This window comes from Lagopus leucura, unplaced genomic scaffold (assembly GCF_019238085.1).
Source record: "Lagopus leucura isolate 7727_CA_CO unplaced genomic scaffold, USGS_WTPT01 Super-Scaffold_100001, whole genome shotgun sequence".
Classification (NCBI taxonomy): Eukaryota; Metazoa; Chordata; class Aves; order Galliformes; family Phasianidae; genus Lagopus; species Lagopus leucura.
Window position 1 is genome coordinate 94,571,346 of NW_024962262.1, and position 27,031 is coordinate 94,598,376.

Consider the following 27,031-nt stretch of genomic DNA (forward strand, 5'->3'; position numbering starts at 1 on the left):
CTGACAAAACAATGTCAGACATGGGAGTAGGTATGAAGCAAAGGAGGGGGCCTGTATTCCTCCATGCAGAAGAATTGGCACCCACTGACATTTATCAACACTTGCTGGACATTTGTGGAGACCAAATAGTGGATGTAAGCATAGTGAGGTGGTGTGTGGTGCATTTCAGCAGTGGCAATGGTAACACGAATGACAAACCATGTTTTGGATGGCCATGCAGATTTTCAGGAGCATGGCATGCATGGTCTTCTTTATCACTGATAAAAATGCACAGCGAATGGTGGTGCCTATGTTGAAAATAGTGTTTGGTAGCTGAGACTTTGCTCTATCAAATAGCACTATTGTGCTCTTTGTACCTGTTGTAGTTTCTGTGGAAATAAACAGGAGGCATTACTTTCAGAGCAACCTAAATACATTTATGAATATTTTAAATGAAATCAGTGATCTACCATGATTATCATCATTATGAACTGGTTCTCAATTAATTTGAAGTGATTCGTCTGATTTGTACTTGAGAAGATTATTTCTAGTGTACTTGCCAGACTATTACCCAGATTTTGCAGTCTACCTGTTTTCAGGATCTATACTTTTCACACTCTTCATATTTCCAGAAGCTTTAGGAATATGATTAGAAACATTCTTATCACCAAAACCATTCCATCCAAATCAGAAGAGATATTTTCACTTAGAATTAGCATTAATAAGTCTTTTTATTCTCTATAGAATGGTGATAGGAATCCATCCACATCTGGACTGCTGTTGCTTTTTAGAGCTCACTTGTTTCCAGAATATTTGCTTAGATATATTTCCACAGAAATGTTCTTTTCTGTTCCTACGCTATGTGTGGAAGTTCATCTGAGTCAAAGTACTCGTATTTTGTGGTGCTTGTGCTGTCTCTTCTTGTGTAAATATTTGAGGAAATCCTTAAACACTTCCTTTAAAGTCATTAGTGAATGCTCTCATTTTTACCAGCCCATTGTATTAACTAAATTCATTCAATGGCATTTGAAATGGTTATTTCAGTACTCACGCATGATATATCTGAGCACCATTTCTGACTTCGCGCACTTGACCTTGTAACTGCTGTGTCATTAAAGCCTTGAATTTGCATTGCATGGCAGCTTGGAGTCTGGTACAGCCTCACCTAGAAATACCACCTCTATAAACACATGATGAAATTTTGAAAGAGACATTCCAGGCATAGTAGAAACACAGCATGTACTGTAAATTTTAATTACCTAATGACAATCTGAAGATAAAAACTATTTCTGCGCTTGAAAAAATGCAGACCATGCTTTTTGGCACTGGGGAGGCAAGGGGCCAGGGGACATGAGATCTGGCTGGGATGGCAGAACACACCTGAGGTAGAACACAGTTCAGGAGGTGGGTTCTGTGGCAGATTCCTCATGAACAAGCAATGTTTGTGCTGCTGGTTCTGGATGAAGTTTCATATTGCCACAGAAAGGTGGCTGACCCACTGACACAGGCAGAGAATGCCTCTCACCTGCCCTATGTTTTTAACACTCCCCCAGATCAACACTGGACAGAGGATTTGGCATGTCTGTTCTTCAGGTATCAGCAAACAGAGAGCAGGGGCTCTTCCTTAACTCACAAGGTACTGTGAAGATAAGTATCTGAACATTTAGGTACTACTGTGATAGTGACCAAATAAGCCACTGGTATGAGCTTATTCTGTACTATATTAGCACAGAGAAGAATTCTCCTGCTTGCCTGTAATGGGAAACTCCTAAAATCTGGCCTTAAAAGGAGTGGACAACAAACAGCACAAATCCCTCTGGGGGATGAAAGGAACATCATACGTTGCAGTTTGCAAAGGCATTTTACTTACAAGGGTGGCATTTTGAACATATTCTCAGTACATTTTCCTCTGTGAGCCTGAAAGCATTTCACTTTATGATGAAACACACAATTTCTACTTTTTTATTAATAAGAGTAATACATTTCTTTTCATTTTTTCATCCCAACCTGAGTAGAAAATACATGTCTGTTTGAGAAATGCTTTATTGTTTTGATTTTACTTGAGAGAAAGAATGATGATGAACAAAATAAAAATATGCCTTTCTGTAACTGATATTTTGTTCTCTGCTCAGTATGGGGACATTTCCACTAGCTTTAGGCCTTGCATTCAGCAAAGGAACTAATCACGCACATAACACAATGTACATGAGCAATCCAGTTTAGTTACTCTCAAAAGTAATGAGATGCATGTTTTGCTTCTTTATCAAATCAGTTCTCTGGAGAGTTGAAACAGAAAACATCTCCTTTATGATGTGATATCCTATAAGGCTAGAATAGCAACTGTCTGGAAAGCTCATCTCCTTTAAGCCTTGCCGTGTTGTAGGACAAGGGAAAATGGTTTCAAACTAAAAGAATGGAGATTCAGACCGAAAATAAGGAAAATGTTTTCTACACTAAGTACTGGAAAAAGTTGCCCAAAGAGTTGGTGGATGCCCCATCCCAGGAAACATTTACAGTCAGGCTGGATGGGGCTCTGGGCACCTGGCTGAGCTGTAGGTGTCCTGTTCATTGCAGGGGGGTTGGACTAGATGGCCTTTAAGGGTCCCTTCCAACTCAAACAATTCAATGATTCTATGATTCCATAACTGTTCACTAAAGGTAAATATGCAGTGTCCAATATTCATTTATCTGGATATCAGCAATGGAAGACAGACTTTTTTTTTTTTTTTTTCCCTGCCCATCCAGAGCTCTGGTATTTCATAGTGATTATATTTAAAATATTTGGGAGAATTCTTCCAAATATATTACTTGGAAGTTAGCATAGTTGGTTGAGCAGGAGCTCAACCTTTTATGGTAAATTACATGAAAGGATATGGTGTGAATCAGAGGGTTCTGCCAAACAAATAAATGTAGGAACAAGAACTGGCTAGTGCATTCAGGGCAAGGAGAACTACCTATTGCTGTGGTGAATAAAGCACATTGGTCATTGCACTCCATAGTAGCAAATTATGTGTTCCGACTTTTATTATGTTATATCAAAAATATGTGTTTTGCTTCATTTTTTCTTATTACGTGAGACTAAGCTGATAAAAATTCCAGGATGAATAAAGAATTGGTTTGTTAAGATTGGCAGCAGCAAGGAACTGGAAAGTTTACTTTTCTGATTTTTTATGTTATTTTTTATTTTTTAAAGAGGCACACATAAATAACCTGACTAAAATTACACAGTGCCCTTTATACCTTATGTTTCCTTCTACAGGTGACTCTCCCAGAAGAGCTAGTCTTGGCTGGCAGTAGCAAATCTTTGCATGTATTGTTAAAAATCAGGAAAAAAAAAAAATCAAAAAAGAAATTCAGTAGTCTTAACAGACTAGATTTCATCATAAATTTGAAATTCTGTCCAAGGTCATGGTGTAGAAACATACCAGAGAGAAACACACAGTGATACTTAATTCTGTCCTGGAGGCCTGGCAAAATTTCAGTCTGGGCCAATAATATCTCCCTATAATCTCCCTGGCACTTCCCACCTACTCTATTATAGCAGTTCAGCATGCTCATACAAACCCTTTCTTGGGAGGCAGTTTTGTAGGAATTACTTTGGCTGAAAAGCCTGAGAAACTTTTCACTGTTACAAACCACTGTTAACCAAAAGCACGTCTTGTGATACTCCCAAAAGCAGTAAAGAAATCACCTGCCATAACCCAGTATCTACCTTTACCTCAATGCAAGTAGCTCATGCTGCCTGGCAAGCAGAAACACTAGTTTTTCACAGACTAAACAGAGTGCAACATCTATACCTATTTGTATGCTAGCTGTAATCACACCCAAATAGCTTCTAATAGTTTATTCACAAAGAATCAAGTTACTGACATTTAACAATAGAAATGCATTCCATATCAGAACAAATCTGAAGTAGTGCGTTAATTAACAATGTAGAAAAATTCCTCAGACAAATTAAAGTTGGAGAAAACGGAGACTGTGATTTCATTGGCTTAAGATAGTACTTCTATAGCTAGACATTCAAAGCACTGCGCTGTTTCCTAATTATACAGCCATGTATTTCTTCCAGTAGAGTCCGCAGGAATTGTCTGGGTAAGACCACCCATTTAGTTCTTAAATTCTAATCCTTAATCTTTCATGTTGATTTTCCACAAACAGTTTCCATATTTAAGTTCTCCCACACAGCAGGAGAAGGCAGCAAGAAAGTGGCCCGACCCAGCCCAGGTATGCACCGTGAGCAGCTCCTTGTGTTATCTCACAGAGGGCAGACAGAGCTGGGCAGCAGTGGATAGGAGCAGGGCCCCAAAGCAGCTGGAAGAGCAAACAAGCAGCACAAACAGAACTAGCACTCACCTACCTCAGCCACTTTCAGGACAAGAAACACAGCTTGGCTCCAGTCTTACAGACTAATTGTAACTGTGCAAAGCATACAGCACATAAACAGTGGCACTGAAGCTATCACGGCCAGAGAAATACATGCTACAATTAACGTGTTTAGATCCCCCCATGCCAAAGTATTTTTCTGGTTTGGGGCCAGGCAGTTCAAAACTTCTGTCATTTTCTACCTGAAGTCCTTGCTGTGCACCTCAGGGAGGTGTCTTGGCAGAGGAAACAGTGCAAGTAACAGGTCCTTCCCAAGGCTGGATGGAGCTAAGAGTCCACTCAGAACAGGAAATACTCATCCAAAAGAGTGATCAGGAGCTGGAATGGGCTGCCCAGGGAGGTGGTGGAGTCACCAACCCTGGAAGCATTCAAGAAATGTTTAGATGTTGCACTGAGGGACATGGTTTAGTGGGAAATATTGGTGGTATGTGGATGGTTGAACTGGAAGATCCTAGAGGTCTTTTCCAACCTTGGTGCTTCTATGATTCTATTCTATGATTCTATGAACACCAGCATCCTGCTGCCCTCAGCTCCCCATGAGTACCAGGTCAGAAAAAGGGAATGAATGAGGAAGAGCTTCCTCATGTTTTAAGAACAGAAGACTTGGTTCACCTACTGATGACTCAAATTTCAGATGGTATCATCTGATCACATGAAATGTGGTGATCCATGTTTCTTCTGAAGTCTAATAGCAAGTGGAAACTACTGAGAATGTGCCTGTCTACCATCTTTTAAATAGGAAGTGAGATCATATGAGATCATGCCCCATAGCCAGCCTAAATCAGCCACGTGCATTGTAGTAGGAAAGTAGTGGAAAAAGGCAATTAAAACAATGCTTTTCCAAGAACAGAACAGCCAAGATTCTTCTAGCATCATAGAAGTCTGATAGACCCAACAGGAGTTAGGATGACAAAAGTGATTCCAGAGAGCAGATGCCATGACATTCCCCTTTTTGTTTTTATAATCAGTCACGGGTAGAAATTTGGCATATCCTTTCTGAAGCAATCGTGACCAACACGATATTTTTTCTAAGCTGGAGAAATATAAAAATATTTTTACCTCAGTGTTGCTTAAAATCTTGGTTTTGATTCAAGCATCTCAAAATATTGAGAATAATTGCAACATTGTGTGCCGCCAGCATCTGTAGTACAAAACTCTTTGTGTTTTTCTCACACTTCATGTGAAAGAAGAACATTTTGCACCTCAGTAGATGGCTGTGGTTTTGGATCACAAAGCACCAAAGGTTTTGATCTGTTCTGATTCCTACCCTCGTGTCTCATTTTTCTCGAGGCTTAGAACAAAATATTAATGTGACTCATCTGTCATAAGTAATTCTCATATCCTCAACTGTATTTTAGTTTGTGTCTAGAGAAAAGCTGTGGTTTTGTAGAAGTGTTTGTGTACTTTGAATAAGGGAGGATGGGAATCAAAGGTGTTTTATACAAAACAAAACAAAAAAGAACTATGGCCAGAGAAAACAGTAAATTATAAATAAAAGCGACTTTCATGCACTGTAATTAAACATAATAAATACTTCAAAACGCACTATTTCAATTTAGTACTTCCCAGCTTTAAAAATCACAGCTGTCAGTTCCTGGAACACTGGAAAAGGAAACGATAAATGACAAAACAATATATATTTAGACTTTGTGGACTGGCATGTCCAAAGTGAGTCCCAAATGTGATACTGAAACATTTACAACAACACTAATTATGCCTGGAAAGCTGCTATTTGAAATTGCAAATGTCAGTTCCAGGATGTCAACATTTTCTGGTACTGTTTAGGAAATCCTGCGTAGTGTGCTACTTTCAAAAGACATAATTATGTGTGCACATTCCTGTGACTTTGCTCCAGACCCAGCTTTCTATTCCACGATAGTTCTCTCTCACAAAAATTTTAACAATTCAGTAGAAAATAGCCCAAACAATGAGTAGAGCAGCAATTCTGCTACAGAAGCATTTGCAGCAATTGACCGGATTCCTCTTTTCTCCACCAAACCAGGCTGAAATACTTTACTAAATAGATCCAGCTCATTGCAAACCTCATTCCACAAAAGTCATTTGCATTTGGGCTGGATATTGAATCAGAGCAACTCAGGTCTACGCTTAAAATAGAGTTTGTATTTATATAACTGAACTAGGGGTCATGCTGTTTTTGCGTTAAAGAGATTACAGTGATTTTCTACATTTCTACTGTTGCCTTTCTGCACTTGCATTGAAAATACAAGTTTTTCACACCTGGCAAAGACCCGCAGCCAACAAAGTGGGAGAGAGAGGAGAATGCATGCTGCCTCCTATAAAGATTTTGTACACAGAAAACAAATCCTCCACTCTCCTTTCAGCTACAGATTAGCACTAAAGGGTTCTTAGCAGAGAAATGAAATGCAACTGTACCAATCAGGAAATCTAATGCTTAACTTTCCTCTTAGGAGTGATTTCCCTCATTCTTTTCATATTCTTTCTCCCCTTGCTGCTCCAGGAAGTCTTAACAGGCCCTCTTTTCTCCAAAACAAAAATGACTGTCCCGTGTTGCTTTGCTCTTTCCAACACTGATGCTTTCCACTTGTAACAACTCCATGCAGCCTTGTATATATGAGGATCTCCACATTACCCAATAACACAGGGGAGACAGGGCATGCAGTAGACCTTTCATGAGATTAATTATCTCATGAAAAAATAGTCACTGCATCATCATAAGCTTTCAGTTCTGAAGGTTAAGTGAAAGAATGCACATATAGCCATCAGTCTCAGGACATGAAGAGCTGGATAATAATAATACTGGAAAGATTCATAGAGAACAACACCTCAAAGCAGCCAGAAGTTTCTCTCCTGAAAATCATCAGGAGCCAAAATCTGGTTTTTTGTTACGCAAAACCCAACTGGGTTGGGTTACACACTGGCCAGGAATGTCCTTGGAGCATACAAGGAAGGCAAGGGCAGCAGTGGTGGCATGGAATGAGGAAAGGCCCTTGAGAAGGAAAAGGTGGGGACATCAGTGATGTTAAAGGAACTTTGTGAGGACCAAGGGTGACACTGCGTGAGGAAGTTACAAGAGGATGGGACACTTTTTCTGCTCCCAGAGTTGGATTTTATCCTGGGGACCACTTCTTCCATCTCTTCCTGAATGGGATGCAGAGACTCTCTGCTCCCTTCTGCTCTCTCCACCATCACCACCTATGCATTTTTCTGTAGCTTCTTGATTGTCAAGGAGGGGTTGGTACAGGTTTGCAGGAGCAGGAATTAGGATAGCAGCAAGGCAGAAAGCCAGGGAAATCCTGCTTCTCCTGAAGGCAGAAAGGGCAGATGTGACTGCTACTGTACTGGGACCCGCTGGTACATGCTGGCACTCCTTCAGCCGCCCTCTAATCCCACAAAGGCAGTAACAGCAACATGGATGGTACAAACTGCAAGCAGGAATGAGCTGCTCGGCTGAAATGCCTAATCCCTCTCTCCTCAGGCACAGGCAAAATAACTTGCCATTCCCTCCAGTCTGGCAGCTCTCCACTTTGTTAACTATTAATAGCTACCTCCGAATTCATGACTTTCCTTCATCCATGCAAGAAGCTGAGCCAGAGCCCAAACCCAAACACCTGCAAGCTGTGGAAAAGTTCATGTCCAGAGCCAAACTTTGGAGCCGAGGGCCATCTCTGTAGGTGATGAATGGGTATAGATGTTGTCTGAGTTACTGAATCATTGCTTAAAGGAAAAGGCCTGTTTGGCCAGATAGACAATTAAAAGCCACTGTTCATTAAACTAGGAAGCAAGTGGCAATGAAATTGGCCATTTCTACTCTTCAGGCTGTAGAATCCTCTCAGGAAAGATGCCAGATGCACATTTCTTCATCCAGCTCAAAGGGACAGGAATAAATCTGAGGTAAAACAGTCAAACTACCTGCAGGTTTCCCTTGTAAATTCAGTATTGCTTCTTGACTGTCTTCCCTTTCCAGATGCTCTATTCTTCTAAGGTTAATGCATGTTGGTGATGGATGGGCCATCTGGGGCTCAGCTCCTGGAGCACACAAGGTCCTGGGGCAGGCAGCACTGTGGGAGTTCAGCTGAACAAAGGTTGAGAGCTTCTACTCTTGAGTTTTCATTTTGTCCTGGCTGATAAAATGCTTCAAGTAAATTGAGAGACACCTTTGGGTACATGGCTCTCTGGAGCTACTCTGTCTACTAAGGAAACCAGTGACTTTGGAGAGGCAAAACACAGGCCAGGAAGATCTTAGGCCAAATACTTAAAATTTCAACCACAAGGCCAATCAGTGTGTGAAAAGTACTACCCTGCTTATCAAAGAGCTGCTTTTTTTGTTGTCTGGGTGTTAGTGCATGATGAACATTGAGCAGCAAATGGAGCGTGCTGTCAGCAGCACAGGGCAGGGGAACACGAACAGGCACTGGGCTCTCTTGTCCTGATCCAGCAAAGCACTTATGTATGTACTCAAACATAAGTAGCAGCACAGCATCTCCAGAATCCATGGTTCAGACCAAATCGTGAACATCCAGGTGGCAGCTGAGTCCACCAAACCACTGTCTTCTCAGCCATGCCAATGGGATGTAGTTAGGTGAAGTGTGCATGATGTGGTAGTGGCTGTGTGAGAGGGATTAGCCTATAAAACAGATAGGTATAGTTCATTTTTATGTAGGATGCTAGTATTGCCTGCGGCTTCACTTGTTAACACCTTTACATTTCGAGTACAGTGATGCTTAGGAGTGTGTATGGCGGTCCCAAGCACTTCCTATCAGTCCAAGCCTCTCAGGGGTCAATGACTGCAAGACATTATTTGTACGTACATTTTTGTGGGGGAAATACACATGGAGAAAGATGAGAATAAGTAAATGTTTTTCAGCAATCCTTCAAATGGATAATTTTGTACCTAATAATCTGTAAAAGTTACACTTCAGAAGGGTGGAAACAAGACTCAAGGAACTTTTCCTGAAGTCCAGACCCAAGCTTTGATTTATTACAGAATTGCCAACAAGAATATCTAACATTAGAATTTTCATTCTATATTCAAATTGCTACATCAGTTTTTGCAAGCACTTAAAAGGCTTCCTAAAGTGAATGAACTGCCAGGTTGTCATACTTCTGAACAGCAGATCTTGAATTAAGAAGTCTGAATATGGAATTAAGAGACCATGCTAAGCCGCTATGTTTAAAAATCTTGGGCAAAATTCCTCAGTATTTCTGCAAAAGAAGGCCAGTGTGCTCCTACATTTCTTATAAGCTTTCTTTTCCCTCTAGGGACCATCTTAAAATCAACAAAATAACAACGGGCCTTACACAAACAGGAAATCTAGGTCTCTTACAGTGAAAAGCAAACAACCTGTCCTTCTGCCCTTTCCTGAAATCTGAATGTAAGTATATACAGCTTTGAAATGCTGAATGAGTTGTGCATAATGCCAAAACCAAAGCGCAAAGGCTTAAAACTGAAGTTGACTTAAAGCTAGCATGAAGTAGGATTTGATAAATTACTCAAATGTTTGTTATAAACCAAAGGTTTTGAATTTTAAGTAGAAAAATATATGATACGCATATTTTGGTGATTATCGTCAGCAGCATGTTTTTTTCCTAGATAATTAAAAGATCTACTCTTTCAGACATTCTCTGAAGTTTAATAGGAAAGAACATGTAATTTTGGCATTTTGTGTTTAAAGAACTTTGTTTAAAATTGTTTTACAGTCAATTAAGATTAAGAATGGGTTTAATTAAAAGGTGATGGCAAGAAAACATTCTGTCTTGGGAATAGGGTGAACTATGCTACTGGTATACTTTTGATATCCAAAATACGTATGTACATGTGTCTGCATCTTTACGTATGTGTATGCGAAGACAAACAGCATTTCATTTGGAAATCCGTGTTTAATACAATGTGTCGTTTAGCTCAATAACGGGAGGAGTATGTTAAACATCATTTTAAGCCTAATGGAAAAGTTTCTGACAACTAGACATTAGCTCATAGTATCCACAGTCATCTTAAGCCTATGACTATTGTTTGTTATCAAGTGTGACTTTTGGAAGAAAAAATGCATTATTGCTTAACAAATTACATTGCAGTAGTGTCCTGAGCTCTGTTTTGGTTTATAGATGGCTAATTAAAAGCATCCAAAAGCTAAGAATTAATCACAAAAGTTACTCAGACATTTTGAATGCCTCCTTGGGAAGATGAGCGCCTCGTTCTGTCGTTTGTCTGTCTTGCAGAGTAATCCTGCAGGGTATGTCTGAAAGGAAACGCATGGGTCCATACGAACATGGCCTCTCCAGCCACTGGGGTGGGCTGGCCCAGGGCCAGGCTGTCCAATGCCAGGTGCCTGACAGCTCTTGGAGCCGGCCATGGGATCCGCACCATGTGGTGAGGATCCTGGGACCGGCCCTAGGCAAGGTGCTAAACTGGTATAATACATAAAAAAAAAGAAAAAAGGAGAAAAAAAAAGAAACCATACAGCCCAAGGCTCCAACCCACAAATGTTATAGAGTACAAAATACTTTCCTGCTAGTATTTAAATTGTCCCAGAGCATCTATAAGAAAGTTTTAGAGCCCAATCCACGTAGCAATAAAACATCCATCCAAGAATGGCAGTAGATTTTGATAACTTGGTTGTGAGGGTTATGTAGCAGCTGATTAAAACATTCTGTGAGAAAACTGCCTTTATTACTAGTTTACTTCAAAGGTTAAGAGAGAAATTATCCAGCATTATATTATCATATTGATCACTTTTAAAAATGTACAATTTGTTCACTACATCAGAATCCTTCTCCTACAGCTGGTGAAATAGGAATATGGGCTACTAAATATATGTACCAGGCAGTAAAAAGCAATGGTTAACTTAGTCATTGCAAATTAGTACGTGCTACTTTTCATGCATGGCAAAATTGCTTTCAGAAAACAAAAAAAATACCATCCTCTACACCACAGAGATTTCAAGGCATAGAGAATTAAAAAAAGAGAGAACTAGGGAAAGGTTGAAAGTTCTGGAAAATGTAATTTCCTTCTTCTTTTCTTTTTAATCTATTCCAGTGAATAGAGAAGAATTTCAGCAAAACATTCAGATCTGGATAGAAATATCCCTCACATTGAAAGGAAACAAAGCCCCAGATCTGTAGTGAGAATACAGAAAATTTTCAGACTTGAGCATCAACTGGCAATTAGACTTGAAAGGCATTTGGGTCCAATAGAAGTCCTGAGCTCCTACCAAAATCAACAGTCTAATTGTCTCAGCTGAAACTGGGGCTTAGCTTTTGGGTTTCCTGTAACTAAACCCTGCCACAAACAGCTCTGCTAAGTTTTTCCTCCAATAAAACAAAATGCAGCAAAATTAAGATAAATACAAGAGACAATGAAGATGAGTACGTAGTTCCCAATGTAAGGCAGGGAGCAGCTGTTAGAGAAAGCTTGTGAACATATAAAACTGGGGCTTGCCAGTTCTATATGGCTGATATGACAGTTCTTCAAAAATAAACAATCAGACATCTGAAAGTAATTGCTAGACTAAGGGATTTAAGTTTATTTTATTTAAGCAATAAGGTATTTTAAAAATGCACTCAGAATGTCTAGCTCGCTTCAAATTGCTTTGGTTTTCTACACAGTGTCATGGTAGTCACTACCCATCCAAATGTGGTATTTGAATAATATTTTTAAATTGAAAAAAGACAATTGAAATGAAGAAAATAAAACTATTCTGAAAGGTTACCAGAATGCATAGTTTAGTTTAACTTCAGACACTTCATAATCTGATCAAGAAGGAGACTGAAGAAATGCATTGTGCTGAATTTGTAGGCACTGAGTCAGATGATGAAGTTATTCAATTTTATGTGGTCTTACTGAGGTCTGATCTTGAAATCAAAGGAAAATCTAAGTGATTGAAATTAACATCTCAGTTTTTATATTTTGAAGTTCTTTCTCTTTGTCCTTTCTCCTGTTGCCTTTTACACTTCCATGTTTAAATCTTATGAACACCATCTTCTTCTGTGTCCTCAGATTCCTCCTCATTTTCTTGTGCTCCATGTTCCTCCATGCAATCTCCACATATGTGCTAATAAGGATTAGTTTGCTGATCATCCTTTTCCCTGTCTGACTTGGGGAGTTGGAAGTCCTAGAGAGTTTTAAGGAATTTAAACCTCAAATCCTTCATGCGTTTATGAAAATGTTATCTTACATTTTCAGGTCCATTGATTTTTCAACAGAAGTCAGTGGCCCAGCTCCTTTTGTCACTCCAGAAAACCTAGCTTCAGATTGCTCCCAGCAGTTCTGATGGGAGGAAATTAAAAGGGAATTACAAAAGAAAAAATCTCTTCCAAGCATAGCAGTGTTATTCAATAGCTTAGAAATTTCCTTCTCTTTTCCTATTGGCAAATGTGGTTTCTTTAACTAATCCAAACATTATTGTGCATATATTCAAGGGTTGCTTTTGTCTGCATTTTGAAGAAGAGGGGCTTCTTTTGGGCTTTAGTAGTGATAACTGACACAATAAGCTCTGGTACTGTGAGCACAGAAAAATGACGAGATGAACTTGCCTCCACAAATCATTCCATTTCAGGTGATTCCACAGATACCTCCTGCTTGCTGTTAGCAACCATGATGATACGTTTATGATCCCAGGCTGTGCAAAGCAGAGCCCATAGGACCAGCTGCTCTGCAAATTCTCTGCCATTCCAGGCCCATCTCCCCAGCCCACCTCACATGTGCACACACGGACAAGCTGACTTCTGGTCCGTGGAGACAAACTTGCCATTAATGTTTTGTTGCCTCTTTGCCATGTGAGGAGAATCAGCCAAATCAATGTGCTTAGCCAGAAAAAAGGCACATTTTTTATCCTGATAACAGCAAGATACAGAAGGCAACATGTCTGTCTGATTTGGGAATCTGCAAGTCTTTTAATGGGCTTTGCAGTAAGCATAAATCCTCCTATGTGCTGAAGTGTGTGGTTTGATAACAGATAGTTCAGTAACACCAACATATAGAACATATAGCTGCAGTCATCACGTTGCAAACATATTCCACATGTTTTCCCATAGATTCTATGTCCAGAGATAAGTAGCGCTAAGCACACCTCCTTCTTTCAAAAGCCTCATTAGCATGATTGGTCAAAGCATCAATTCCTTCTGGACTCGCCGAGTTTCTTTAGGAAACACCAATGCATTTTCTGTGCATGAGTCTCTCCAGAAATGTCGCATTTTTGTCCTTTTTTCTAGACCCAGAGGGTTTAGATGCAGTAATTTTGCCTTGCAAAGTTCAGAGAACACTACCACAGTACAAAGTAAAACTTGAAATACAGTCACAAAGAATACCCAGTTAGTAGTTAGCTCACAGATACATCAGGTTGGTAAGTGAATCGTCAGCTAAAATACTTGCTGTACACTTCAATTTTCTGTTTAGTTTCAAAGGAGTTCAGTGTAGCTGCTGGGTTTTATTTCAATAAAAGGTTATGGGTATCCTTATCTTTTCTGAATTGCAATAGATACACAGTGTCTAATATTATAGGTCATAGCAGTATTCCATAGTAACACTTTCTACTTTACCAGGAATGGAGGAATACCAGAGCACAATGCTGAAATCAGGGATGTTTTAGTTGAGAAGCTGACGCAGGAGTTTACTGGACACATTTCTGGACCATTTACTCCATAGTAGCCTGAGTATTTCTGGCATAAATGGGAGACAGTGTAAATGGGGCCAGCTAGGGAGCACTATGGCATCAGCACACAACATGGAAATGTGAGCCATGCCAGCTGATGGCTGCAGAATACTTGCTTGCATGCTGACTTGCTTGCACTATGGGTATTTTTAAGCAACCCACAGCACAGAGACTTAGTATTTTGAACCTGCAAGGGATTTGGAATGTGCTCAGGCTCCCCCTCCTGCCCAGTGCCCGTGAAGCTGTCTCCCAGCACATGATAAACTGGGAAGACAGAAAAAAAGCAACAGTGTGGAGACAGTGCTGACAGAGTAAATAGAAATTTGAGCTTACTGGACAAAGTTCTCAGTTTGCAGTGGAAGGTCATAAGGATTTCAGGCATTTTTGGTATTTTGTCTCTGCTGTCTGTATCAAGCAAATGAAAAAAAAGAAAAAAAAAAAAACAAACCAAACAAATAACCACCCTGATAGACAGCTTCCAATTCTGTACACTTGGCATCTCAGCTCAGCCTGAAAGAACACGGGAAGCTCTGTCTACTATTATTTGAGGACATGCCACCCTAGTAAGGCATTAACACATACTCATTCCCAGATTTCCTGGTCTTTTTTCATGTGACATTTGATAATCTAAAGAGCTTACCCTGCTTCAGTTAATCCAAGTGGCCCGCAGTTCTAAATGCAGTATTGAATTTAGCATGGGGAAGAAGAGTCGGAAAATGTTAACTCTTAAAAGGTGATATTCCTCTTCTTTCACCCAGTGCATGGTCACATTACAGTGTCAAATGCTTTATGAGAAACCTTCTACAGTCTGTAACTGAAACAAAGAAGACTTGGAGGAGTCCAATGTATTCTATAATTTTTGCCCCAATTCATTCTCTTTTGGGTTTTGTCACATATAACAACATCTCCTGTAGGAAAAGCTTAGCTCTGGCCTGTGAAATACTAATAGGTGACATTTTTATTTCCTGGTCTCAATTAAACTTTAATGAAGTGAAGTCTGTTTTGCTGGAGGTACGTAACCTCAGAAGACTAAAGAAGAGTTTTACTACTCTTCCTCTGTAGCTAGGAATTGAGTGCAATCACTGCTTTTTTGTAGAACTGCTCCTTCCGTCATCTCAGCCCTGCATTGCTGAAGCAACAAATTAGAAAAAAAAAAATTATATTCATCCCGTTTTTGAGTTCATCTCGTGGGCAATGGAATATCCAGAGATACCTTAGGAGAGCAAATAGGATTAAATAGTAAAAACAGGACAGTAGGCAATACTGTATTGGCTCAATTTTTTGTACAGTACGTTCATTCAGCCTTTCAAAGAGACTTTTACTTTGTGTCCCTATCTTTGTAACCCCACATGAATCTTAGCAATTATACAGTGGGATGTTGCTGTGCACGTTACAAAAGCCAACCACTCGAGCCTTTGTTGTGCCTACAGGTGCAGAGAGGCACCTGGGGGTTTCCCTGCCATTGCTGACAGCATTAGGGGAGACCTGCTTCCAGCCCCAGCTGCCTGGCTGCTCTGAGAACCTTTTCCTGCAAGCTCAGGAAAAACTGTTCTAGCTGCTACTAAACACAGTCCAAACCATATTTTGTTGTTGATTTCCTTCACTGTCGATTTCCTTCACTGGATTTTCTTCACTGCACCAGTTGTTTCTTCCACATGGCTTACAAGAGCAGTACTGCCACACAAGTGTTCAATGGCTGTGAGAAGCTAAATGTAGAAGATCTCTCCAGGCCCTTTTCCTTGACTTCCCCTTCTTTTTTATTTCCTCTCCTCCCTCACTTTCTACCTACAGATCAAGAATTTTGCCGTTAGATTTAGTAATAGGGAATGAAGCAGAATAAACACCTAAACACACAGCATAACGTTGCCTCCTCCTACCACGGTCAAGGGCAGTATACAAACACCCTTTTATGTGTGCTTAAACCTAGACAGGAATGAATATAACTCCTAAATAGGAAGTATAACTGCAAAGGAACCACAGACACTCTCAAAATTCATTTTCTTTCTTCCCTAAATGTGAAAAGATTAAGATCAAAGGGTTGCTGTTCAACACTTTCTTCCAGCTCAAAGCAGAGCACATTCCACCACAATCCACTTCTGGGTTAGATAGAAAACAAAGCCCCTTGCCTTCTGATGAACAAGAGATAGTGTCTGAAAAACTAAACAAAGACTAAAAGACAGAAAGCCAGAAGGGACTGAAAGGGAAAAATGAGTCTATCTCTTTTCTCAGGTAACAAGTGATAGGATGTAAGGAAATTATCTCAGGTTGCCACAGGGAAGGTTTAGATGAGACATTAGGAAGAATTTCTTTATAGAAAGGGTGGTCAGGCATTAGCAAGGGCTGCCCAGAGAAATGGTGGAGTCATGATCCCTGGAGGTATTTAAGAGACACACAGACGTGGCACTAAGGGACACAATTTAGTGATGGGCTTGGCAATGTTATGTTGGTGGTTTGACCTGATGGTCTTGAGGATCTTTTCCAACCTAAACGATTCTATGACTCTCTATTTGTTAAGGCTCAGCTTTGCCCTGGCCAACGCCAGGAATATGCTGTTTTGAAGTAGCTGTCTCTCATTAATCATAACATGATAGTTCTGGCTTGAAGGCAGTATAACACAGCTGCATCCCAGCAAACACTATGTGAAGATGTAGCCATGACACCAGTAGCACCCAAATAAAGGACAATTAGGAGAACACGTCTTTATTATTTTGCTTTAAAAATAATGTCATGCAACTGCCAGGGCTGTACCTGTGCTCGAGTGGATCGCTCACGCCACCAAGGGGCAGCTTCAGTAAGGAGCCATCTGAGCTCTCAGAGCTTTGACTCCCCAGGAAAAGCAGCTGCATTTCCGATACTGATCAAAGCTTCCTCCAGCAAAGATTCAAACTGGCAGTAGTACACAGCAGTAGCTAAATATGTACACATTGATTAGAAGCATTTGACCTTCAGATGCACTGCTGAAGCATTTGAGATTCACTGCGCTTGATATTATAAGCATATTTGCTAACTATCCATTTTTTTATCTTGGTTACAAATAAGGATTCATAAACATCTGATCCTCTGATTACTGCCACAGATTAGTTATGGTGACTGTATCTGAACCTGCATTAGAGAAATCATAAAAAATGAGTTTCAAACATCAATTCCATTTCATCTTCTAAAGATTGCCACAGGGAATCAAATAGAACTCGATGCAAGGCTTACAAAGGCAACACTGCTCACACCAACTGGCTGTCTCTGAGCTGCTCCATCCGGTATTGCTTTGAGCCTAGCTGTACACCAGCCTGTGGCTGTGGTGCCAAAAAGAAAAATGCATCAAATGACAGCTGTAGACACAGTACCTTGTCCTTAGGAATAACAGCATACCCTTTGGACAACTGTGCAAGTGCCAACCTTTCCACTGCTTGCAGAGGCCCCTTTCCACCATCCCTTTTAGCTCTTTTTTCACTCTTTCACTTTCATTAGCACTACCTTGCCCTTAATGCATAGCAAACAGCTGAGCTTTGAGGTGGGGGCAGCCAGATGGGACTCAAGCATTTCTGGAAAAAGATCAAATGGCTCATTTCTGCTTAAAAAAAAAAAAAAATAATAATTAAAAACTTACTTTCATGGCTTTAAAGCCAGAGTTAATAGTTAATGTACAAAAGCAAGACAATTTCAGGAGGCTCCAAAACATACAATGATCCAACCCAGGATAAATGATAACATGGAGACAAAGAAATGTGTCCCTTTAAGACAGCAAAGGCAAACAATCCTGAAAGCCAATGTAATTAAAGGCACAAGGGGAGTGCTCGTGGTGAGGGCTGGGAGCATAAAAACAATTGCATTTACCCAGACCAGTCAATGAATGCAGAAGCAGCAATAGCATATAGAACCTGAGCAATACAGTGAGGGTTTAAGGAAAACCATGGCTAGCACCTACAGGTCCATATTAACTGCAAATACAGTGTCCAGTTTGCATGAACCAAATAGAATATGCAATATGACAATATGGCACATACAGTAGTAAGGCTAGAAAAAAGGCAGCAAAAATGCAGCATCTAGTATGAAATAAAATTGAACTTTAAAAGCAGCTCCAGTCCTGGGATACCAAGAGACAAATCCATCTGACTTTGTTTAAGCAAGCCATATGGGTGGAATGTCCTGTTTTAATTTCTCTTTTGGCCTCTACTACATTGTTTATCTTGAACGCTCATCTTCTTGACAAATATATTTTGAGGAACTTTATACTTTCAGGTCTCATAGCCCTGAAGAGAACCTGAATCAATGTGTCTGCTCATCAAATGTGGCTTGTGGTTTCTGTGTGGTTTTATTTCAAGTCAAAGGTTCACAGAGACCAAGAAACAATGTAGTATATGAACGAGCTTACTGCCAACACAAGTTTCTTCTCTGCATAAACGTGTTAGACGCAGGCAAACAAGAGAATGATAAGAAAAGGCTGATTAATCACTCTAGTTCTCATTAAAATGCTTTTCAGAGTAAGTAAAGAGTGTCAGAACCATTCTGCAAATGAGGAACGGGAGAATATTGCCACAGAACATATGGCAATACTCGTACTGCAGCCCAGGAGAATCTACAGCATATTGAAGAGGTATCAAAGCTTAAGTTCAATTCTAAAACAAGTAGCATGGGTACCACCAGGCAGCCAGGTTGCAGCACCCTGATGTTCAGTACAGGTTGGACCATGCAAAAAAAGTCAGAACTGGAGATAAATACCAGGCAATGTATATACACATGCAGACAGAGTGGAGGCTGGTGGGTTAGGTCTGCCTTTTCCATAATTAAATTAAAAAATGATACTCTGAGCAACTTGCCCAGGATCAGAGAGGTAGTTTTGAACAGCCTTACACATATACTTTAAATCCTCTAGTTGTGTTACAGTCTGAGTCGCCAGCTTGAGCAATGGTGTCTGGACAGATCAGCCTGGGGCTCACAGCCAGAGTTTTGCCACCCGTGCCATTGTGCTGTGATGTGACCAAGCAAATAGGAGTCAAGTCCTGTGTAGTCATTTTTCCCAGAGGCAGGGGTCAACCCATTCTCTAATTCAGCAATATTAGACAGTTTATAATCCACCTTTTGTCTTTTCCAGAGATTCTGGCACATCTAAGTCTGTCTTTAAGAGTTCAGAGGGAAAAAAAATAACAATCAGGCATTTACTTACTTTTCAAGGGGCAGTTTTTCCTATTAGGAGACAGCAACAATTATCATAGTTTTAAATTATCATTTTCTAATCCCTTCCCCTCTTTCCCACTGTTGGAAACAAAGAGTCAGAAGACTCAGCATGTGCTTGTTTCACCATTTTGATTCAGAGCATCAGCCTCACATTCAGGGATAGCAGCTGTGTTATACTTGAAGTAAAAAAAGAAACACAAAAACAAATTGGCTTTTCAGGACCTGAACTCTGCCACCTCAGCTCATTTCTACAGTTGTGCTTTGGCAGGACACAGCTGAGCAAGGCTATGGATGTGTGTTTTAGAACATGGTAGCCTTCTAACTTCATTAAGAATCTTCTATATTATATTACAAGGGAAAAGTGTGGCACCACTGCATTTCCTTCCAAACTAACTCAATTTAGGACGATTGCTTTATTGCTTTCAGTCAGTGAGGCATCATCACCAAGAGTGAACAAGACTGAACAATGAGTAAGTTTGAAGTGCCTTTGTAATGAGTTCAACACGTTTCAAAGACCTTGGTCCCCTCATGCACCAATTTTCTTGGGTTGGACAATGATCAAACACAATACTGTGCGTAGCCAGCACACAATATACGTGATCACTTGGGTTAAATTATAAAAAAGACTAACATCTAACTTGTCCGTGTCATGTTATTTGGCAAAACTAATGATATAATTAAATGGGTCCAAATATCAAAACCACATGTATCTGCTTACATTTATACTTTTTTTCCATTTACGAAATAATGCTTTCGTTAGAGAATAAGATTCAATGAGCTTCATATGTACTGGTGGAGTCCTGCAACTCAATAATTTCTTCATCACAATGGCAAAAGAAATTCCAGCACAAATAATCTAGATTTATAGAGCTGATTGCAGTGTTGACACTTGGCCTGCAGAGCTCTCTAGCAGGCCAAAGAGAAGTAGTCCCTTCCGCAGGTATGAAGTGGGCTGGCTGACAGCATCAGCAAAGCCATGGTGAATGATACGGGCAGAACATTTACAGCCCTGTTCCTTGCTAAACTAGAAATCTTTGAAGTACGGTGCATCAGTTCCATGAGTGCTTTAAGCAAACTCCTGCAGGAAATGGGATCCATGCACTCGTTTTCTAGGGAGTTCCTTGTAAAACAATAGTCAAGTCTGAACATAAGTATGCATTTTAATTGAATTTATAGGTTTACTTTACATTTTGTTCCCTCCTTCTCCTACTGCCTGTAGGATTGTACATCAACAGACAGTAAAAGACTGCTTTCATTTAATTAAAGGGGACCTTCATTGCCAGTAAAAAAATAATAATAATAAAAGATACCAGATATGTGAAATAATGTCTGTTCTCATGACATCTTCAGCCCTGTTTCCAGGAAGATTTTGGGATAGTTTTGAATAGATGCAACAAATGATAAGAAGAAAAAATACTTCCTTAAAAAAGAAAGACAGAAAGACAGGAAGACAGGAAGGAAGGAAGGAAGATCAAAGGGAAGGCTTTCCTCCACTTATCTTGCAACTCTTCTATCTTAGGAAGTTTTTCTTTTAGCTCAGAGACACTAGACAAATAACGTTCATCTGTGACATCCAATTGATCCAACATCAAGGCCAGGTTGGATGGGGCCCTGGGCAGCCTGGTATAGTATTAAATGTGGATTTTGGTGGCCTTGTCTGTGGTGGGGGGGGTGATGATCCATGAGGTCCTTTCCAACCAGGGCCATTCTAGGATTTTATGATTCTATGATTGGTTCTATGATTCTATGATTCATGATTCAGTTAAGTATCATAATTGGCATAATATCATCACTATCAGTAAATTAATCTAGGGAAATATCCGGATTCAGTGATGTTGGTTATTCTGCATGTATGCAGGAATTACCTCTCTGCAATCAACATGCCACCATAAAGCAAGGGCCAGAAGTGGATACCTGTTCACTGCGCAACAGTAGACTGGGGTCTGGGAGTCCTTTAGCTAATTTAAACCAGAGTGATTCCTATTTTACTGCCTGAAAATGGGAATTTTGTAGATCTAATTCAACATTTGTTCCTCGCCAAAATATTTTGCACTGGCACTTATTGTTGGAAAGGCCAGATTTTGCCTACTGCCAAGAATTTAGTAAAACAGCCAAATTCTTCAGTTCCTAATTGAGCAAATTTCTCGTTGTAGTTTTGCTTGATCAAGAAAGACAAGCTATGGTGAAATGCATGGCTAACTGCCCTGGGTATTTAAGTGTATAGTTTGAGGGCCATATGAAAATATCTAAAAACTATCGAGTTTGATACAAGTTATAGCTCACATTAAAAAAATAATGGGGTTGTCTATAAATGTCAACTTGCCAATCTGCACAAGTGACCAGTTCCCTGGCTGCTGAATTTCACAAGCTTCTAATGTTGCTAGCTGCCACATGGAAGTGATTAATCAAGTCACTTGAGAAAAATCTGTTACAGATTTTGTAATGTAATTAAATAAATTAATGTAATTAAATAAAAATGTAATTTTGTAATTATGTTTTCATATGGGGTTTGCTTTACTGTTGTAGAGGCATAAATTACTGAACTCTAGGAAATCTTATTCCTCTTTTTTTTTAACACACATTTATATGTATTTATATATACATATACATATTTACCAATGTACTTGATGCATGGGAACTGATAAGACACAAGCCAGGACTACTAGCCAGGAAAGTTCTTCAACAATACTGTGTTAATAAGTTTGCATTTCCAAAGGAAAGATAAGTAGGTTTATCTTCTCTTCTGCCATTTATCAATATACTGTGAATGTAGAATAGCGTTGTGTGGTCTCAGTATACTGATTACTGCAAGTGGAAGGAAGAGGAAAAAAGCACAAATTCCACTCTGGATCATTTATCATGTTTCAGTCTTTTGAAGACAAGTTTATTGTAAGTGTCAAATTTAATAAAGATAAGGACTTTGTTACAAACTGAAGGCCCAACAGCACCTAATCATTAATATTATATCAAAAAAGGAAATTATTTTTGACTGACCAGTGTTAGGAGACTGCCTTCTTTGGGGAATACATACAAGTACAAGTCAGGATGAAACTAGGTGTAGCTATTAGTCATAGATAAAAGAGAGATAAAACAAGGAATTCGGGAAAAGGAGAGGCAGGGAAAAAGTTAACTGCAGTTACCAAAGGTGATTTATGAGTTTTGTACAAGGGCACATTAGGAGAAAATCAAGTCCAGAGCCTGAATAGGCAAAAATAAAACTGACAAAAAATATGAGATACTGCATGCTGAATCTGGGGGACTTTTGTTTGGCTGTTTTTGTGTGTATGCGTTTCTTTACTTTCTTGGCAATTTTGATGACTGGTTTCTCTTGAGGGTAAAAAGAAGAAAAAGAGAAGCATACTTCTTTCTTCTACAGATCCTTCCAAATCTGCATTTAAAAGCAACAGCATTGCCTTCTATCACTAGTTTGTACATTTTGCATACAATGTTTTAAGGGATGAAAAACTCTAAACTATAATTCTGCCTTCCATCCTCTCTCTGAAACATTACATTCAAAAAACTCTGATGAAAACAGAAAGAGCTATCCACTGCAAATAGGGATGCCCGCAATCCCTCACTACCTAGGAGCTCTCAGAGGAAAGAGATTAGATTGCCCCTCAGCTGCAAGCACAGTTCAGCAAAACCACCAGGAGCTCAGAAATGACTTCACCTCTGTCCCTCAGATCTCAGCCCAGCTTTCCTTCAGGCATTCTTCAGGTTGCAGCCAGCCAGTGCTGCAATATGGTTATGCTACACAACGGAAAGATGCAGTAATACTAGCAAAGCTGACTTTGGAGGTTCTGGTGTTCAGTTTAGTTTTATTATTATTATTATTATTGTTGTTGTTGTTGTTGTTGTTGTTGTATTGTTCTAACCGCTTTTCATCTTTATGCATACACACATGCATTTACAGGCAGGGACTTTCATCCCCAGACACTGTTAAGGGTTGCCTCAGCTAGAAGCATTTTGCCATCCAGTATTACTTTAGCAACAAAGTAATGCTGCTCTACACACAGGCCAGATTTCACTCTACTTCTTGCCAAAGGTTTCTAGGGTTCACAAAGCTGCAAATACATATTTGGGAAACACCAGTACCTGGATAACTATTAGCACAGCCTGTGAGTACGGTTCTGCTGAGTTCAGTCCTATAAGATCTAACCAACCTGTCAATTCTTTTATTGAATTTATTGGAAAATTTGTAAATTTGATAAAAAACTCAGCCCTAAGAAAGCAGCTCTCTAACCAAACTCCAAGCCTATGGACTACAATTATGTACTTCATGGCACCTATTGTTCTTGTACAGTTACACGAGTCTTCCACAAAGTACCTTAGAAGTATTTCTATTAATGATTTCTGCTAACATCTGAAAATCTGAGCAAGTTTCTCAACCTAGCAAAAAACCGAACTTAGACTGGATACCCCATGCCACAGTCAAAAACAAACCAGCTGTCCCTGTAAGACTGCTGACAGCCACACTCCGTTGTTTGGAGAACCAATGCTGCCTCCCTGCAAGTGAAATATTTGCCTACTGGACTTATTTTGGATTTGGTTAAGCCATGGCCTGGAGGTTGCTGTGAATCTTTTGCTCCAGCGCTCAGCAGTAAGAATCTGATGGAAAAAGTTTGTGGGGAAGAATAGGATTTTTACTGAGGTGCAATGATTTCTGTAACTGTAGATCTTCTGTAGTCTGTCTTTGTTATGTTAACTGCATCACCCCTGGAAGAGCTAGCACATGCTTTAACCATTCCTTTAAATAATATACAAGATGAATTAAAGAAATAGGTATCTGCCTGAAAAAAAATCCAGATTTTAAAACAAGAGGACCAGGCAGGGAAAAAAGACGCCTTAGTTGATTGACAACGTGGGATTTAAAATCTTTCAGATCCTAATCCACGAAGGGATGTTTGCATCTGGCCCTGTAATGGAGTCCACATGCCTGAATTAGATGCCTGGACTCCGTGCATGTGCGAAAAGGAGTTAAGTGCCTCAGAGGGGGATTCACAAAAGCCACTGTTTGAAGAGCTGCCTAAGGCAGCCAAATAGGAAAAGCTGAAGATTGCACTTCATCCTAAATCCTAGCTCTCTTGTGGTTTTAGGAGCCTTCTGGTGAAGGTTGCACATGGGCTCAAGTCCCTCCATATGCATAGCCCATAGTCCTCTTTCAAAAGTGGATGCCAAATTTTTCCTTCAAACCATGAGGTGCCATCAGCAGCTCAAGCACACGCTTGCTCAGGCTGCAGCAGAGGGGTTTAATTCTATCTTTCAACAAAGGGCACCAACACACGCATTTTCTACCCTGAGGCACTACCCAGCCAGCCAGCTGCAGGTGATGGTGAGCTGCAGTGGTGTTCAGGAGGCCACGGAGGACCAAAGACACAAGAGAGTTTGTCTCGAAGCTTTGGCAACAGCTAATCAGTCTCTGATCAGAGATTTGAATTTCATCTATGGACTAAAGGGTTTAATTCCTCCCTTCAATCCTATTTTCCTGCATAGTTCCAACCCCACCTCTGCTTTGTAATGCTGTCAGCATCCAACATGAGGCTGGTGCCCCCACTGGCTCTAGAGGAGAAGTTTAGTAGCATCAGGTTCTTCAGCCTGCCACCATCAGTGCAGTCCTCCATCCTGGCCATGGTACTCATGAAATGCAAGTGCCAGTTCCTATTGCAGACATTTTTTATGACCTTTCATTTTAACTAGTATCACAGTTACCAATCACGAGTCCAAACGGTTATGCTGAACATTCTGTATTGTTTCTCTTGGAGCAACGTTGTGAGATTTAAGCAAGTGATAGTATTTAGTCTCCAGTGCTTGGCTTTGATCTCCCTTGGCTTTTGGTTGGGTTATTCCAAGGTGATAGATACAGTAATTTCAAGTCCTTTGAACCACAGCACACTGGATTGCATACAGGAAATAAATACTATCTTGTAGCATTTTAGGGGTCAAATCCAAAGCAATTTAAGTTGAGGGGACACAATATATTTGTTTCCATGAGAAGAGAATCTGACTCTAAGTCGATTAATTCCTTATTTTGCACAGACATATATTTTCATGGATCCAGAATAAATTTGTCCAATTTGGGGTGAAGGAGAGCTCTGCATGTGTATGTGTTTTTCAGAACTATTATTTTTCTTTTGACAGACCTGATAAACACTTACAGTCAGCATTCACTGAAGCAAACCTATGCTGAGTGTTTCAAAACAGGTTCATAGTTTTTTGATGATGGCCCTTATAGGCAAATCTGTTTGAAGTGGTATAGGGATGTACAGAATCACAGAATCATTAAGGTTAGAAAAGACTGACACAGATCAAGTTTAGTCACCAGCCCATCCCCACCACATCCACTAACCACATCCCTCAGTGCCACAGCTACACGGCTCCTGAACATTTCCAGGGATGGTGATTCCACCATCTCCCTGGGCAGCCTCTGTCAATGCCTCACCATTCTTGCTGAGAAGAAACGTTTCCTAACATCCAACCTGAACCTCCTGTGGTGCAACGTAAGGCCAGTGCATAGTTCAGCCAGGACGGCAGTGCAGAGATGTATGTTAGAGCTTTTGATAGAGCTGGCATCCAGAGAACCATGTTAGGAAGAAATATGCACTGGTAGATCCACCAGTCAACCATCCAGCAACTCCCAGTTTTATGTTAGCCCACACATTCGGCCCAAAAAACAGTGTTTAAAACGAAAAAGAGAATAAACAGCCCAGTTTTTAAAGCATTTCAACTGAATGAGTGCTTAGTTGTGGTTATTGTCATCTTAGTCCTTCATCTAGACACGTAAGAATGAAAATAAGACTTGCTTATGTAGGGAGTAGGATTATGGAATAACATCTGTTTGATTTGTGGGAATGAAGCAGTGTCAGGTCATGACTGAGATCAGCATGTCCTAACAAATATGACAATATCTGCAGCATTTGACAATAAAATAGGGAAATTTTTGTTGCTAAATAATTTTTAAACAACCTTCACTGATTTTTATCTGAGTGGCATAGTCTTGTATGCTTAACCTTCTAAGGCAAGATTACTTCTTCCACTGTTTAAGCAAAGGTAGGGAAAGTAGGCAAAGGGCAGGAATCTTTCAGTGGCAAATAACTTCCCAATAAAAGTCCTCTAACAGAAAGGAGGCTTTTTTCAAGAAAAATATTTTACAGACATTTCTTTCATATATATGTTTTCATATCTCCCTTGGACTGGGACTGTGGGGTTCCAAAGTGCTGTAAAGTCAGAACACGACAAAAAAAAAAAAAAGGGGGAGAAGAGCTGATCTTTCCCATAACAGGCTTATCAAAGCAGAGCAAAGGGAAATACTACAAATGGTAACAACTTATCTCCAAAATGGAGTCTCCAAACCCTTCTGAATTTACTTAGAAAGAAAAAAATATGGAAAAGCATGAGGGCAAAAGCTAAGAAAACAGATTTTGTATACCATCAAAGTGGGAAAGTGAATAGGCAGTGCTGTGCGTTGTTAGTTTCAAAAGGAGCAGTCAAGCATACTTTATGGCAAGAAGGCAGTGTAAGGCCACAGGATTGCAACAGGAGTCACAGAGAACAATAAATTGCTTCAGATGAATCAAGCCAAATACTTCAGTCCTGCACAGATTTTTGACTTTAGAGTTCAAGAACTCCAGAACTGTTATAGTAAATGCAGGCTGCAAAAACTACAGTACAATCAGTGGGAAGAAACACATCAAATGAAGTTTCTCTGTAATAAAGAGTCATAGAATGGCCTGGGTTGAAAAGGTCCACAGTGATCATCTGGTTTCAACCCGCTGCTATGTGCAGGGTCACCAACCAGCAGGCCAGGCTGCCCAGAGCCACATCCAGCCTGGCCTTGAATGCCTCCAGGGATGGGGCATCCACAGCCTCCT

General features: G+C 40.1%; 1 protein-coding gene across 2 annotated transcripts in view; it reads left to right on the forward strand.

Moving 5' to 3' along the window:
- The window catches only part of COL8A1 (collagen type VIII alpha 1 chain), an 85,255-nt gene that overhangs the window by 44,904 nt on the left and 13,320 nt on the right, over positions 1–27,031 (forward strand). The window contains exon 3 of one of the 2 annotated variants that reach the window (XM_042867503.1): positions 9,604–9,716. The exons of the other annotated variant lie outside the window; for it this stretch is intronic. The gene's annotated coding sequence lies outside the window, so the exon portion shown is untranslated. The remainder of the gene's footprint in view (positions 1–9,603; positions 9,717–27,031) is intronic. 2 annotated transcript variants of the gene reach the window in all.